This window comes from Alexandromys fortis, unplaced genomic scaffold, assembly GCF_014885135.2.
Source record: "Alexandromys fortis isolate MF-2015 unplaced genomic scaffold, M_Fortis_MF-2015_v1.1 scaffold_421, whole genome shotgun sequence".
NCBI lineage: Eukaryota > Metazoa > Chordata > Mammalia > Rodentia > Cricetidae > Alexandromys > Alexandromys fortis.
In genome coordinates, this window is record NW_026068290.1 from 70,367 (window position 1) to 84,896 (window position 14,530).

The 14,530-nt window shown below is 39.8% G+C and overlaps 1 pseudogene; it reads right to left on the reverse strand.

Annotated features, from left to right (window-relative positions):
* Nucleotides 1-7,179: 7,179 nt before the first annotated feature.
* On the reverse strand, nucleotides 7,180-8,200 carry LOC126494865 (eukaryotic translation initiation factor 3 subunit I-like; annotated as a pseudogene).
* Nucleotides 8,201-14,530: the final 6,330 nt, after the last annotated feature.

Below are 14,530 nucleotides of genomic sequence, written 5' to 3' on the forward strand. Positions count from 1 at the left end.
TGTGCTTTGTTGGCTACTTCCTGTCCTCTGACTTCCCTACCCAGGATGAATTGACAGGTCCTGCCCTCGGTGACCTCATGTAGACATGCAATGATTATCACCTCCTTCCTGTCATAAACATAAGCTGTGGTTTTTTGTTTGTTTGTTTGTTTAATTTGAAACTTTTTATATTCATTTATATTCTGTGTGTGTGTGTATGTGCGTCTCTCTCTCTCTCTCTCTCTCTCTCTCTCTCTCTCTCTCTCTCTCTCTGTGTGTGTGTGTGTGTGTGTATGTGCCTTAAACACATGTCATGGTGCCCTGTGGAGGTTCTGTCCCACCATATGGGTTCAGGGAATCAGACTCAGGTTGTCAGGCTTAGCAACAAGCACCTTTATCTAAGATCCTCTAACCTCCATAAAGGACGGACTATCTTTTCAATTTGCAAAGCTGTGTTCACAGACTATCCAAAGCAGTGGTTCTCAACCTGTGGGTCGCAACCCCTTTAGAGTTGAATGACCATTTCACAGGGGTCACCTAAGACCATCAGAAAGCACAGATATTTACAATATGATTCATAACAGTCATGAAATCAGAGTTACGAAGTAGCAAGGAAAAGAATTTTATGCTTGGGGTCAGCACCACTTGAGGAACTGTTTAAAGGGTGGCAGTGTTAGGAAGGTTAGAATCACTGTAAGGAAGAAGACAGGGCCATCTGTTTATGTCCTCCCATCAAAGCCCACTCTCCTCAGTCCAAGTCTTTCTTCAATGTAGACAATGTGCACTGGGCTTTAAAGAATCATTTCCTAGGAATGCAGACCTCACCCACCCACCCTCTACCACAAATGGGTATTTAAAAATTGTTGACATTTGAGGCAGAGCTGAGTTTCCTCTACACTCACAGAGGAGTCCTGCACCTAGCCCCAGTTTCGGGTGTTTTGCTGGCAATCTTCAGTGCTGTTTGGCTTATAGGTGCACCATTCTAAGCTTCTACGTCCACTCTCATTCTTCCTGCACCTATTTCTGTCTTTTCACCTTTTCATCTCATAAGGACATCAGTCAGAATGCATTTTCAAATAACAAAGAAAACAGATTTTAAAAGTTTCGCCATTAGAGTGCCTAAAAAAGAAATGTTTCTTGTAGTTTATACACCTCTCTTTGATGCTCCAAACCATGGCCCATAATCTTCATTGTATTCTTATCAGCCAGCTGACAGATGAGACCTTTGAAATATAAAGCCCCAAGAGCTGGAAAATACACCAATGGGGTGGTTTCAGGGATGCGTTCTACTTGGTGTGTAGACTCCTGAAACCTAACACAGCAAGGATAAGTAGTCCCTGAAACAGGACTTTGTGGAAATGTTCAAATCTTGTCTTGTCTCTGGTAGGAACTCTCCGAACCCTGTGGCATAGCAGCAGCCAGAACAGGGTGAGTGGGACAACAAGGCTTGCTCTGGACGTCTGACTCATGGTGGTTTCATAACTATTTGACTGCACAGCGTCTTCCCCTTCTTTCCGGACTCACCCAAATGTGGAGCAAAGTTCACAGCAGGGTAGAGGCTGCAAGAAACAGGACATGGAAGATCAACACCCCTGGTATCTCTGTGAACCAAACGGTCACAAAAAAAAAAAAAAAAAAGCCACTTGGGATCAGGTGACAGGGATCTGCCCACATGACAACTCATGGCCAGCAAGACCTTGAAACACAACCTTGGTGTCAGGATACAATATTTTTCTCATTTTGGAGGTTTCAGATGCAGATTCTCAGTAGGAATCAGCAGAAGGAAGATGGAGGAAGGCGACTAAAAGCAAGAGACTCATGAGCATATGGAGAGTTGTCTCAAGGTGTTCCCAAAAGATATGAGTACTTGGTTCCTTGCATACAGGCCTTCCACTTGTTTGGTTAAAGTTACTCCAAGATATTTTATGTTATTTGTGTCTATTGTGAAGGGAGACGTTTCTCTGATTTCTTTCTCAGCCAGTTTTTCATCTGTGTAAAGGAGGGCTTTGAGTTAATCTTGTATCCTGCTACATTACTGAAGGTGCTTATGAGTTGTAGAAGTTCCTTGGTAGAATTTTTGAGGTCACTTATGTAAACTATCATATCATCAGCAAATAGTGAGAGTTTGGCTTCTTCTTTTTTGATTTGTATCCCCTTGATCTCCCTTTGGTGTTTTATTGCTCTAGCTAGGACCTCAAGAACTATATTGAATAGATATGGAGAGAGTGGACAATCTTGTCTTGTTCCTGATTTCAGTGGGATCGTTTTGGGTTTCTCTCCATTTAGTTTGATGTTGGCTGTTGGCTTGCTGTATATTGCCTTTATTATGTTTAGGTATGTTCCTTGTATCCCCTGCTCTCTCCAAGACCTTTATCATGAAGGGATGTTGTATTTTGTCAAAGACCTTTTCAGCATGAGATGATGTGGGGTTTTTTTTCCAGTTTGTTTATATAGTGGATTACATTGACAGATTTTTGTATGTTGAATCATCCCTGCATCTCTGGAATGTAGCTGACTTGATCAGGGTGGATGATTTTTCTGATGTGTTCTTGGATTCAGTTTGCCAGTATTGTATTGAGTATTATTCCATCAATGTACATGAGTGAGATTGGTCTGTAATTCTTAGCAATGTCTTTGTGTGGTTTGGATATCAAGGTAACTGTAAGCTCATAAAAAGAGATTGGCAATGTTTCTTTTGTTTCTATTGTGTGGAACAATTTGAGAAGTATTGGTATTAATTAGTTTCTTGAAAACCTTGTAAAATTCTGAGCTGAAACCATCTGGACCTGGCCTTTTTTTGGTTGGGAGACTTTTGATGACTATTTCTATTTCTTAAGAAGTTATAGGTCTATTTAATTTGCTTATCTGGTCTTGATTTAACTTTGGTAAGTGATATTTATCCAGAAAATTGTCCATTTTCAATTTTTTGGAGTACAGGTTTTTTAATATGACCTGATCATTGTCTGAATTTCCTCCATATATGTTGTTATATCCCCCTTTTCATTTCTGATTTTGTTAATTTGGATATGCTCTGTAGTAGAGGAATGGTGGGCTGTGTCCCACCACCTGGCTAGCTTAACCCCCGAAATAACCACAAAGAAATTGTATTAATTTAATTACTGCCTGGCCCATTAGTTTTAGCCTCTTATTGGCTAACTCTCACATCTTGATTAACCCATTTCTATTAATGTGTATCACCACTTGATTGTGGCTTACTGACATGAGTCTAAAGAGTGTCTGTCCATCTCAGGCAGGAGAATCATGGCATCTGCCACACTTCACTTCTGTTCTGTCTACTCCACCCACCTAAGGGCTGCCCTATCAAAAGACCAAGACAGTTTTCTTTATTCATCCAATGAAAGCAACACATAGAAAGAAGACCCTCCTACACCAGTTCTCTCTCTGCCTTTGGTTAGTTTGAATAAGGATTTGTGTATTTTTTTGATTTTCTCAAAATACCGACTCTTTTCTCATTGATTCTGTGTATTGTTTCTTTGTTTCTATTGTGTTTCAGCTCTCAATTTAATCATTTTCTGCCATCTACTCCTCTTGGGCGAGTTTGCTTCATTTTGCTCTAGAGTTTTCAGGTGTTCTGGTAACTCACTTAACAGTTAAAAGTGTGGGACTTTTACGACTTCTTTATGTAGACATTTAGTGCTATGAACTTTCCTCTTAACACTGTTTTCATTGTGTCCCATAAATTTGAGTATATTGTGTGGTCATTTTGGTTGACTTTTAGGAAGTCTGTAATTTCTTCGTTGACCTACTAGTGAATCAGGAGAGCATTGTTTAATTTCTATGTGTTTGTGGGCTTTCTGGAATTAGTGTTACTGTTGAATTCTAATTTTATGTCATGTGATCTGATAGATGGGGTTATTTCAATTTTTTTGTATATCTGTTGAGGTTTGTTTTGGAAGCCAAAAGTACATTCTATTTGTTCTGTTTATATATATTTAAATATATATATATTTTAAATAAGTCATTTTAAATAATTTAAATAAAAGTATATTTAAAACAATAGAAATAAAATATATGTTTAAAATAATATAAAAATATATATTGAAAATTGATATAAATAAATATATAAATATGTATTTAGCTTTAGTTATATCCTCTATATGTATTCTTGTATGTTGTTTACTTTTTAAAAATCCCTTTGGCATTTCATGCCATATCCTGAATAACATTTCATAACTTGTTTCCTGGTTCATTAATTTTTCTTCAGTTAAGTCTGTTTGATGAATTCTTTATTTTGGTTACTGCTTAAACCTTTGTATGTTTCCTTCTCCCAGTAGTTATTACATTTCTCTTTCTTTCCCCACTTTGTGTGTGTGTGTATGTGTGTGTGTGTGTGTGTGTGTGATGTATGCACAGGTATGTGCGGGTGACAAGGGTGCATACATTCATCCTTGGGCATACAGAAGCCAGAGGAAGCCATCACATTTCGGCCCCTTTTGTTTCACATTATTATTATTATTATTTGCGACAGGGTCTCTCACTGAACTTAGTGCTCTCTGTTCCAGGTAGGTTAGATGATAGGTGAACTCCTGGGATCCACTTGTCTCTACACATACACCCCCCCATACACACACACAATGCTTGTGGTACAGGCACTCACCGTTATGATCAACCTTTATGTGGGTGCCAGGATTTGAACTCAGTTCCTCTTGCCTTCACAGCAAGCTTCTTACTCATTGAGGTGATCTTCCTAGCCTTCTTTTATTTCTTTAAATGTAACAGCATGTAAAACATCACTATACAGTAAACTGTTTCCTTAGGGCTTGACTCTATGATCTTTGGCATATATTCAACACCCTTAACTAGCTTTGTACCAAACCAAAATGTTGTGCTCATTTGGTCCCTTTTAACCTGACATCCTTCGTTCATTTTCTTTTCTCGGTTTTGCCTTGCTTTGTGTTTTCTGTCTTATATGTATTTCAGACTTTTCAGGAATCTCCCAACAAAATAAATGCCACTGATGTTTCCTCTAATTAAGTGTAGCTTTTGCCATGTTTTAAAGGACACGAGGAAAGCAACATGGTGACCTCAGTGTAGCACACTGAGTGTGAAGTGTTGATTAGGCCAGCTGCTGTTGACTTCAGCTTCATTGCTTGGTTAAAGCAGGACCTGACAAGTCTTTTTTTTTTTTTTTTACTTCACATTTACTATATTTATCTTAGTGATTAATATGTGTCAGCCTGGTGATTTAATATGTGTGATTATTCTGGTTCTCATTGCTGTTTGACCTCCTGGGCTCCGCATCTGTTGACAGTTCTCACCTCTCATGATTGTTCCTGGGTTTGCCAAATGCTGGCTGTCTGTCTCAATCATTTTTTACATAGATTGCTTGGAATTCTATGCTAAGAAGTGTTCTGATTTTTCTCCCGTGTGTTTACCTAGTCAATGATTTATATCACTACAGACTTGTGCCTGCTTGCTTTACAGCATGAGTAATAATTATTCTCTTACTCTGTGGCTTTCCCTATTCTCCCAGATTTTTTATCAACTTTCAAAGTGTTGATTATTTTTTAATTATGTTTACTTGTATATGTCTGGTGTGTTGGGAGTGGGGCGAGTGTACGTGAATACCCTCAGAGGTTGGAGATGTCCCTTCCCCTCTGAAGCTGGAGCTATGGTGGTAGACTTCATTGTGCTGTGGGTACTGAGAACTGAACCTGGGTCCCCTGTAAGAGCAGAGTTGGCTCTTAAGGGCTGAATAATCTCTCCAGTCTCATCATCACTATTTTAAACTGACTCTCTTCTTACATGATTTACATATACTTGGTAATTTCTTGTTTTCCGGTACCACAAGGTAGTCCACATATATCTACTGCATCCCAACTCCAGACATTTGTTCAAGGAAGGCTGACTCCACTCTTTTACTTGAAAAAGATGTGCAGAAGTCAGACTTGTGTGCCAGAATGCCCCAGGAATTATTGTTTCTGGGCTCTTTCAGCAGACAAGGCTAAGAAATATATGTGTGTACACTCCCATGGGTGTGCACATACACAGGTCCCATTCCTATCTCTGTATCTGCTCATTTACAAGTATATTAAATCTGTGAATTCATCCTGGTCTTAGGGCTCACATCACAGAATTTTACTTTTCTTCACTTTAACTTCTTTTCTGGTCATCAGAGTCTGACTGTAGGAGGAGAGAATCGTTGTTGGTTCCCCGCCACTTAGCCCCGAAATAATCACACAGAAACTGTATTAATTAATTCACTGCTTGGCCCATTAGCTCTAGCTTCTTATTGGCTAACCCTTACATATTAATTTAACCCATTTCCATTAATCTTTGCATCACCATGAGGTTGTGACCTAGTAGCAAAGTTTCAGCACATCTGTCTTCAGAAACGGCTTTATGGCATCTCCCTACTCTGCCCTTCTTTCTCCCAGCATTCAATTCTGTCTTCCCTGCCTACCTCTGCTCTGCTCTACTCTGCTCTGCCATAGACGCAAGCCAGTTTTCTTCATTAATCAATCATAGTCAGACCATACAGAGGGAATCCCATATCACCTCCCTCTTCTCTTTAAATAAAAAAGGAAGGTTTTAACTTTAACATAGTAAAATTACATACAACAAAACAGGTATCAAGCAAGAATTACAGTTACAATATTTATATCTACTTTATCTTTTATCACAACTAAGGAAAGCTATAACTAAATTCTTCAACTCCATCAAAGACTCCAGAAAAACATAATATTACCTAAGTTAACAGGACGTGCATTGTAAGCAACTTCCAAAACTCTAGAATTGACAAAGACATCCCACTGCCTGGACAGTCACCCAAAGTTCTTCTGTACTGTTGGAGCATCCATCTCCAGTGTACAGGCCCATAGTATCCAGCAGACTTTTCCATGAAGCAGGAAATTTCAAAGACAGTTCCACCTATATTGGCAGTTTGTCAGTCACTTTCTTCTGTGTCCTGCAGAATGTCTAGCAGATTCTTTTATGAAGCAAAGGATCATCTCACCTTTAGGCAAGTTCAACAGTCATTTCTCTGCAAGTCTTCCATGTCCAGTTCATCAAGCAGTCCAGGCAAGAGCAGTTTCTTGTCCAAATGGCTAACCAACTCCATAAGGAAACTCTTTGATGCCCATCTTTCTCTTGAAGTAGACTGGTGCTGCCAGAGAAGCAGACGTGTCTCATTGTCATGAAAAGTTCTAACTTATTTTTTTTAATTTTTAACAAATTAATTCATTTCTCAGAGTCTAAAACCCTCCTGAGCAGCTTCCCTGATGTACACTGAGATCCAGATTCTTAGGCCTCAAACTCAGAGTACTGTGGGTCAAAGTAATGGATGCGGACATAGCCGTCTTTGCCACCACTGCTGTTGCTCTTGCCATCAGGATGGAAGGCAGCACTGTTGATAGGTTAAAAGTGGACCTTGACTCACCCAAACTCCTCTTCAAAAGCCAGATGGAAGAACCTGGCTTCAAACTTGCCAATCCTGGTGGAGGTTCTAGTTACATCCATGGCTTCCTGGCCACCTCCCAGCACCACATAGTCATAGTTGGGAGAGAGTGCAGCTGAGTTGACAGGATGTTCTGTTGGGAAAGTCTTCTGATGTTCAAGACTTGTGGAGTCAAAGAGCTTAACTGTGTTGTCCTTGGATGCAGTGACAAACATGGTCACATCTCTAGACAAATGGCTGTCATTGATCTGCCAGGAGTGTTCCTTAGCATTCACCAACATCTCTCCAGACTTGGCACAATACTGGTAGAGCTCTCCACTCTCATGGCCTGCGATGATGCACACCCCCAAGAGTCCCCAAACAGCACTGGTGATCTTGGAGTCATTGCAGGGGATCTTCACATAGGGCTCATTGCTGTCGATCTGGCTTAGATCCCGTAGATCAAGGAAACTCACGAAATACTGGTACTCCATCTGTTTGTCTATGGAGAACATGATGATGTTGCCCCCAAAGTCAAAGCTACAGGTACAGACAGCTGAGTTGGTCTTCTGTAGAACCAGCTGCTTCCCAGAGATGACAGCTGTTGTCAGCTGAGCCGGTAAGGACTTGCTTGATGTCCCAGTCAGCATCCACACACCACACAGCTCCGGTATGGCCCATGTAGGTGCCCAGCCTCTCACCATTCACAGAGTACCATACATTGATGATAGGGTCTTTGGCCATGGTGAAGAGGAGGTCTCTTTCACGGTTGTATTTGACCTGCATGAGGGACCTCTCATGGCCCTATAGCAGGATGGGCTTCATCCTGATGGCCAAGTCCTAACTTCCTAAAACAGTTTAAATGTCATCTTCTGTAGTCTTCAAAAGGTTTGAAGAATACCTATCCTATCTGAAATACATCTCTGTACATCTAGAAAAACTAACTAATGTGACTACAAGCTTGACTATTATAGATGATTATCTATTAACCTATATTTCTTAATTATACATTGATGTAGGTGGGTCTTCTGTCTATGTGTTACTTTCATTGATTAATAAAGAAACTGCCTTGGCCTTTTGATAGGTCAGCCCTTAGGTGGGTGGAGGAGACAGAACAGAAGTCTGGGAGGAAGAAAGCAGAGTCAGGTAGATGCCATGCTTCTCCTACCCAGAACAGACGGTGGTTAGACTCATGCCAGTAAGCCACAATTAAGTGGCGATACACATTAACAGAAATGGGTTAATCAAGATGTGAGAGTTAGCCAGTAAGAGGCTAGAGCTAATGGGCCAGGCAGTGTTTAAATTAATACAGTTTTTGTGTAATTATTTCGGGTGTAAAGCTAGCTGGGTGGCGGGACACAGCCCGCCACTCCTTCTACAAGTGGCACCCAAAGTGCGGGAGCCGGGCTGGACAAAAAGCAGGCCTGCTCGCTTCATCACTATATGGCGCCCAGGGCCCCACAACGTCGACTCCACCTGGTTAATATGACATCATGATGCTGATAGCGCTACTACAGGACCGTTTTTTTGTTTGTTTGTTTGTTTTTTTGGTACCAGCTGTACAAGACAGTTCCAAATGGTGCACATCTTTTACAACACTCTGGCTGGACATTCTCAAAACACTCAGAGACTATTTGCAATTTTTCCAGAACAAATATTAATCTTGGAATTTTACCATCATTTACTTTCACAGGACCCCCTAAGAAGAGTGTCACCCCCATGACAGCTGGAAGCAATTTTAGAGGACGACGTCCCCTCTCCCAGCAGAGTTTGCCCTCAGGTTTAGGGACATCATTTAGGGGTTGGTTATAATTGGTATATGGTTGAGGGATGTAGGAGGTATTTTATAGGCTCAGGGGTGTTCTTAAAAAAAAAGGAATAATTGGTGATGGGATAATAGATTGGTATTTGTGAGTTATTGTTTTTAGAAAATTATATTGGTATCAGATTCTTGTATGTTGATACAAAGTTAAATTATATTGAATATTGTATGCAAGTATGCTTCTACCTCTGTTTAAAACATTTGTTATGTATTGATATATATTGTATTAATATATATTTACCATATTGCAGTGTATATTTCTACCTCTGATTAAGATACTTATATATTGTTTGTATANCAGTGTATATTTCTACCTATAATTAAGATAATTATATATTGTTTATGTAATAATATACATTGTTTACATTTGGAGGTCATTGTCCTCATTTATTGCACAATTGTATATTCTCTTAGTCTTCAAGTTAGATAGGTATCGAGAATTATAAATCAATAGTCATATATGTTTGTCATATATATATTTAGGCTAATCAGGTTCTTTAGATACATAGAGATTATATTTAGTATAGATAGTATAATCTTCAACCTCTTCAAAGAGCTGGAGAAAATGGCCTTTAATCTAACCTAGAGTTCCGTGGTAGTGAGACACAATCACTCCTGGCAACACCACTCTACTCCTGAGAGAATGTTGAGCACCAAAGACACTTTACTTGGAGCTTGTCTTCTTCTTGGCAGAATTGGCCTTTGGGCAAAGTAAAGCCCATACCTTGACCACTGACAGAGATACAGAGTATCCGTAAGTGGATAAAAACAGGATTGTCTTATCCTGCCAAGACAGGGTAAGATAGTTCTAAAAAGTTTCCTGCCTTTGAAAATGGCATGTCAGTTACGTTAGGCCTTAGTCAAAGTTAGTTGCCTCAACATTGTAAATGAGACTCTGTGTAGTTGCCCAGGTAGTCAGTTGTCTCTGTCATTTGTTGCACATTTTGCAAGTTTCTTGTTTGTACTTCCTGGTTGCTCAAGTAATATTACTTCCCTTCTCAGATCTTTGGTGGAGCTTAAGATTACATAATTGTAGTTACCCTCCTCATGATTTAGCTAAACTTAATTTCAATACATCATTTAGACTCCTTGAAATAGAATGTTTAGTAAAACTTTTGTTATATGTTTCTTGCTTAATATTGTTTGTTGCTTGTAATTTTATATTTGGTATCTGTTCCTATTGTATATAGTTGTATTGGATTTGGTTTGATCTTGTTTAGACAAAAGGGGGAGATGATGGGGAAGCTCAGCCAATCACATTTGGCTAGGATGTGGCCACCTGGGGCCAGGGAAGAAAGACCTGGGAATCCAGGTGCGCTCCCTCTCCTCTCTTCACTGCCTGTGGTATTCGCTGGACCCGGATCGTGTGAGTCTCCCCATTTTCCAATTATTAAACTAGATCTGTTGTACTGAGCTTGTCTGGTTAATTCTAGCTTACCAGTCGACTATGCCCATCAATACATTACATTTTTTTTTAAACCAAGTGTTTTTTTAATACTTATTTATTTATTTATTTATTTATTATGTATACAATATTCTGTATGTCTGCAGGCCAGAAGAGGGCACCAGACCTCATTATAGATGGTTGTGAGCCACCATGTGGTTGCCGGGAATTGAACTCAGGACCTTTGGAAGAGCAGGCAATGCTCTTAACCACTGAGCCATCTCTCCAGCCCAATACATTACATTTTTTAAATGAGCTGTGCAAGCACAATATCTTAATCAAGAACAGAAATATACATATAACAAAACTGACCTTAAGTTTGTATCAATAAACCAAGATCCATACCAATGCAAATCTCTATAGCATTTGACTTTTATTATTAATAATTTATTAATTATTTCTTCTTCAAAGCTTTTATCTAGCCTTTTGTTCATTTTTTGTTTCTCTGCATTTTTAAGTAACTATTTAAACATTCCTTGCGGGACCCAGTGGGCAAGCATTGTAACACAAGACTGCTGTTTACATTCCTAGAACTCATCTGGAAGCCAAATGCAGTCACGCACGTGTCTGTGACTGCAGAGTACCCCTCCCTTTAGGAAATGGTAAAAAAAAAAGTCTTCTCTCTGTAGGGGTTATAGATATGTGCTTACTACCTTTAAAAAAATTGTGTATACATGGTATATGCACAAAAGAAATCCAGAATTTGTGAGCCAGCTAATCTGGTTTATGAAGCAGTGAACAAGAGAGAAACTACCCCCAAACAAGGTGGAAAGCGAAGATTGATACTCAAGGATGCGTTTTGACTTCCTAACTCATGAAATGGTATGTGCCCTCTCTTTCACATGTATGAGCACACACATACACATAGGAAAATAATAATAATAACCACCATTTCACATGTATGAAAACATACATACACGTAGGAAAATAATACTAATATTTAAATAAAAATTCCTTTCACATTAAAGCTATACACACTTCGTAGCTTGAATGTGTTGTAAACATTTTGTCTTTGATTTTGACAGATATATTTACTACCTTTAAAAATTGTGTGTGCATGGTGCTGGGGACCCCAGCCAGGTTCCTGTACACGCTAAGCAGGTGCTCTACCACTGAGCTATATCCCAAGCCTTCTTTGCTCTCCTGATTGTGGTGGCAACATGGTTCCAAGTGTATGCTTAAATTCATCGAAATGTATATGTTAAATATGTGTATTTTATGTATCATATCATATTAACAAACTTCCAGGTTTTTTTTTTTTTTTTTTTTTTTTTTAGCTTTGAGTCCTGTCCTGTAACTAGTTCTTGTAGACCAGGCTGGCCTTAAACTCACAGAGATCCATCTGCCTCTGCCTCCTGAGTGCTTGGATTAAAGGCGTGTGTCACTACCACCTGGTTCACTTTCATTTTCTTAATTTTGCCTATAAAACTGAACTCATCAATGTTTTCAGAGTATTGAATTCCTTAAAATAAGTGTAAACTGTGGAAAGGGGTGTCCAAGCACACTGACAAGTTGTACCCGTCTCTCAACCTGGGATTTTCATTTACTTTATTGAAAATTGACTGCATTCTACTGTCCCTGTGAGCACAGTATCTTTCTTCGATTATGTGGAAGAGCCCTCTCATAACTGGAGAAAGTTTCCTAAGAGAAAGATCACTAACTGACCCTAATTTAAAAGAAGGATAGTCTGAATGAGATGTCTGAACCATGAAGTCATTCAAGAAAAAGCTGCTCTCTGTTTTTCAAACGAAGTAGCAGCTGACGGGCACACATTTTGCAAAGAATAGACTCCATCATATCAAATATAGACAAAATGATGCTACAGCAGTACCCAGCTTGCATCACCTTAACTGAGCTACATAATGTTCATAAGCGTCATGCTAGCTAGATTTTGGCTGTGTAAACGTCGGTTCCTGGGGAGAAGGTTCACCTTCTGAAGGGGAGGGTGCCAACAAAATGACCCCAGAAAATTCAGGCTGCCCTGTAAGTGAGTTTTAAGTAGGTTCCTTTCAGAGCAGGGAGACATCAGGACACCACTTCAGCAAAGATCCACCATCCGTTGATGGTTTCTATTTACTACACAGTGGTAGGCAACAGGGAGAGATGGTTTATAATCTCCAGAATCATTTGTTTCTAAGTAGCCACACCCCTTTAGAGCAACAGACGTTAATAAACTTAGCATCCAGAACTTGTAATTTGTAGATGTATAGTTTTGTTTATGTTCTGACCTTGCCTATATATGGGCCATGGTCTCTCATTGGTCATGATGATGGTTTTTGTATCCAAATGGTGACAAACATGTCAAACCCTCAAGGCCAGGTTCCTACATCCACACTATCACATAGCTCTTATAATCTTTGGAGTTTGTGTGCACAGATTTTTGCCCCTGTATGAGAACTTTATGGGGTCTTCTATGAAGACTTTATGGCTGTTTTTGTGTGTTGAGAGCCATTCATTGAGTTGTCATAACAATATAGACAACAGCAACAACTATCTATTTCTAAAATGACACAAAGGTTAGATTTGAGAAGTTTGGCAATATTTGTGGGCAGTGACTCGAGCTGGCAGACCACACACATCTAAGTGGTTAGCATGCGTTGTATTTGTCTTGTTGGCTATATACACAGAGTAAGCAGCAAGCAACACTGAGTGTTACATATCCACGGGCAGAGCGTGAGCAGATCTGGAACCATTGCATCTTACAGTACCACCTTTAAAAAAAAAAGCATCAGTACAGTCTTTTGGCTCATCAGAAATATGCTTGTATGTGTCTGGTTTAGAGAGCTGTCAATAAAATTACCAGGGCTTCTGTTTGTGTTCATGTGTCTAGAGTTCTCACTTGGGAATGGAATAAAATAAATGTACCTCCTCCCAAGATGGGCTTGGAAATGGTTCTCAGATGGTGGAAGATAACAAGGGTTTGGCTGGTAGTGCGGAAAATTTGAGCTGACTGAAAAGGCAGCCAAGGGTGCATCTTCTAGTGCTGTCTTATAGACAGCCTGGGCACATGATCCATCTGCCATGTAGAGACATGGAAAACCCTGTGTGAAAAAAAATGTTTTTGTTTGCCTGTGCATTTCTCCATATGGGTGACACTCAGTTGTAGCTCTTAGGGGCAGCCACTCCCATATACCTGTGAGGAGTGTTGCCTCATTTTGCCTGTATAGGCACAAGTGGGGGGGTGTTGTCCTATAAATGTCTAAGTGTAAGCCTTTACGCTAATCTGTCCCAAACAGTGGTGTATATAGCCTACATGTTTGTTTATAGCTTTGACGTCTGACTTAGGGTATAATCAGGTGTTCCGAGTATGTGCTGAGATGCTGATGTTGGGGTGCACATGGGTCCTAAGATCAAGTCCCTATTTAGGGGTGATTATTTCAGAAGCGTGGTTTTCCCAAGGCCTTTCTTGTAAATGAGCATGGCCCTACCAGCCCAGAGAATGACTCTGTCAACTTCGGCTTGCTCCATGAGTGGATTTTATTCAGGGTTTCTAGTAGAGTGGTAGGTGACACTGGGCAGAGGTTCTGCCTGAGTCTCATCATTCCTGGATTGTATATTTTTTTTTCTATTGGCAGGAGGTAAGAAAGGGGCATCGAGCAAGCAGAGACTAACTAAAGATTAACATCTCTCCATGAAGGCCCTTGTCTATAGTGAGCACGCTCTTGTGTCCCAGAGGAAGTGTTAAGTCTTAGTGTCCATTATTCATCAATTTCATGTACAAATTTATTCATATTCTTGTCTTGGCTCTGGGTCAGGATGGCTTGTTGATCGTCCTGACAACTTCTGACCCAGTAGGATGATATCCAGTATAGACCACTTTTTTTTTTAAATATAATTTTTTATTGAAAAAAAAATTTCCGCCTCCTCCCCGCCTCCCATTTCCCTCCCC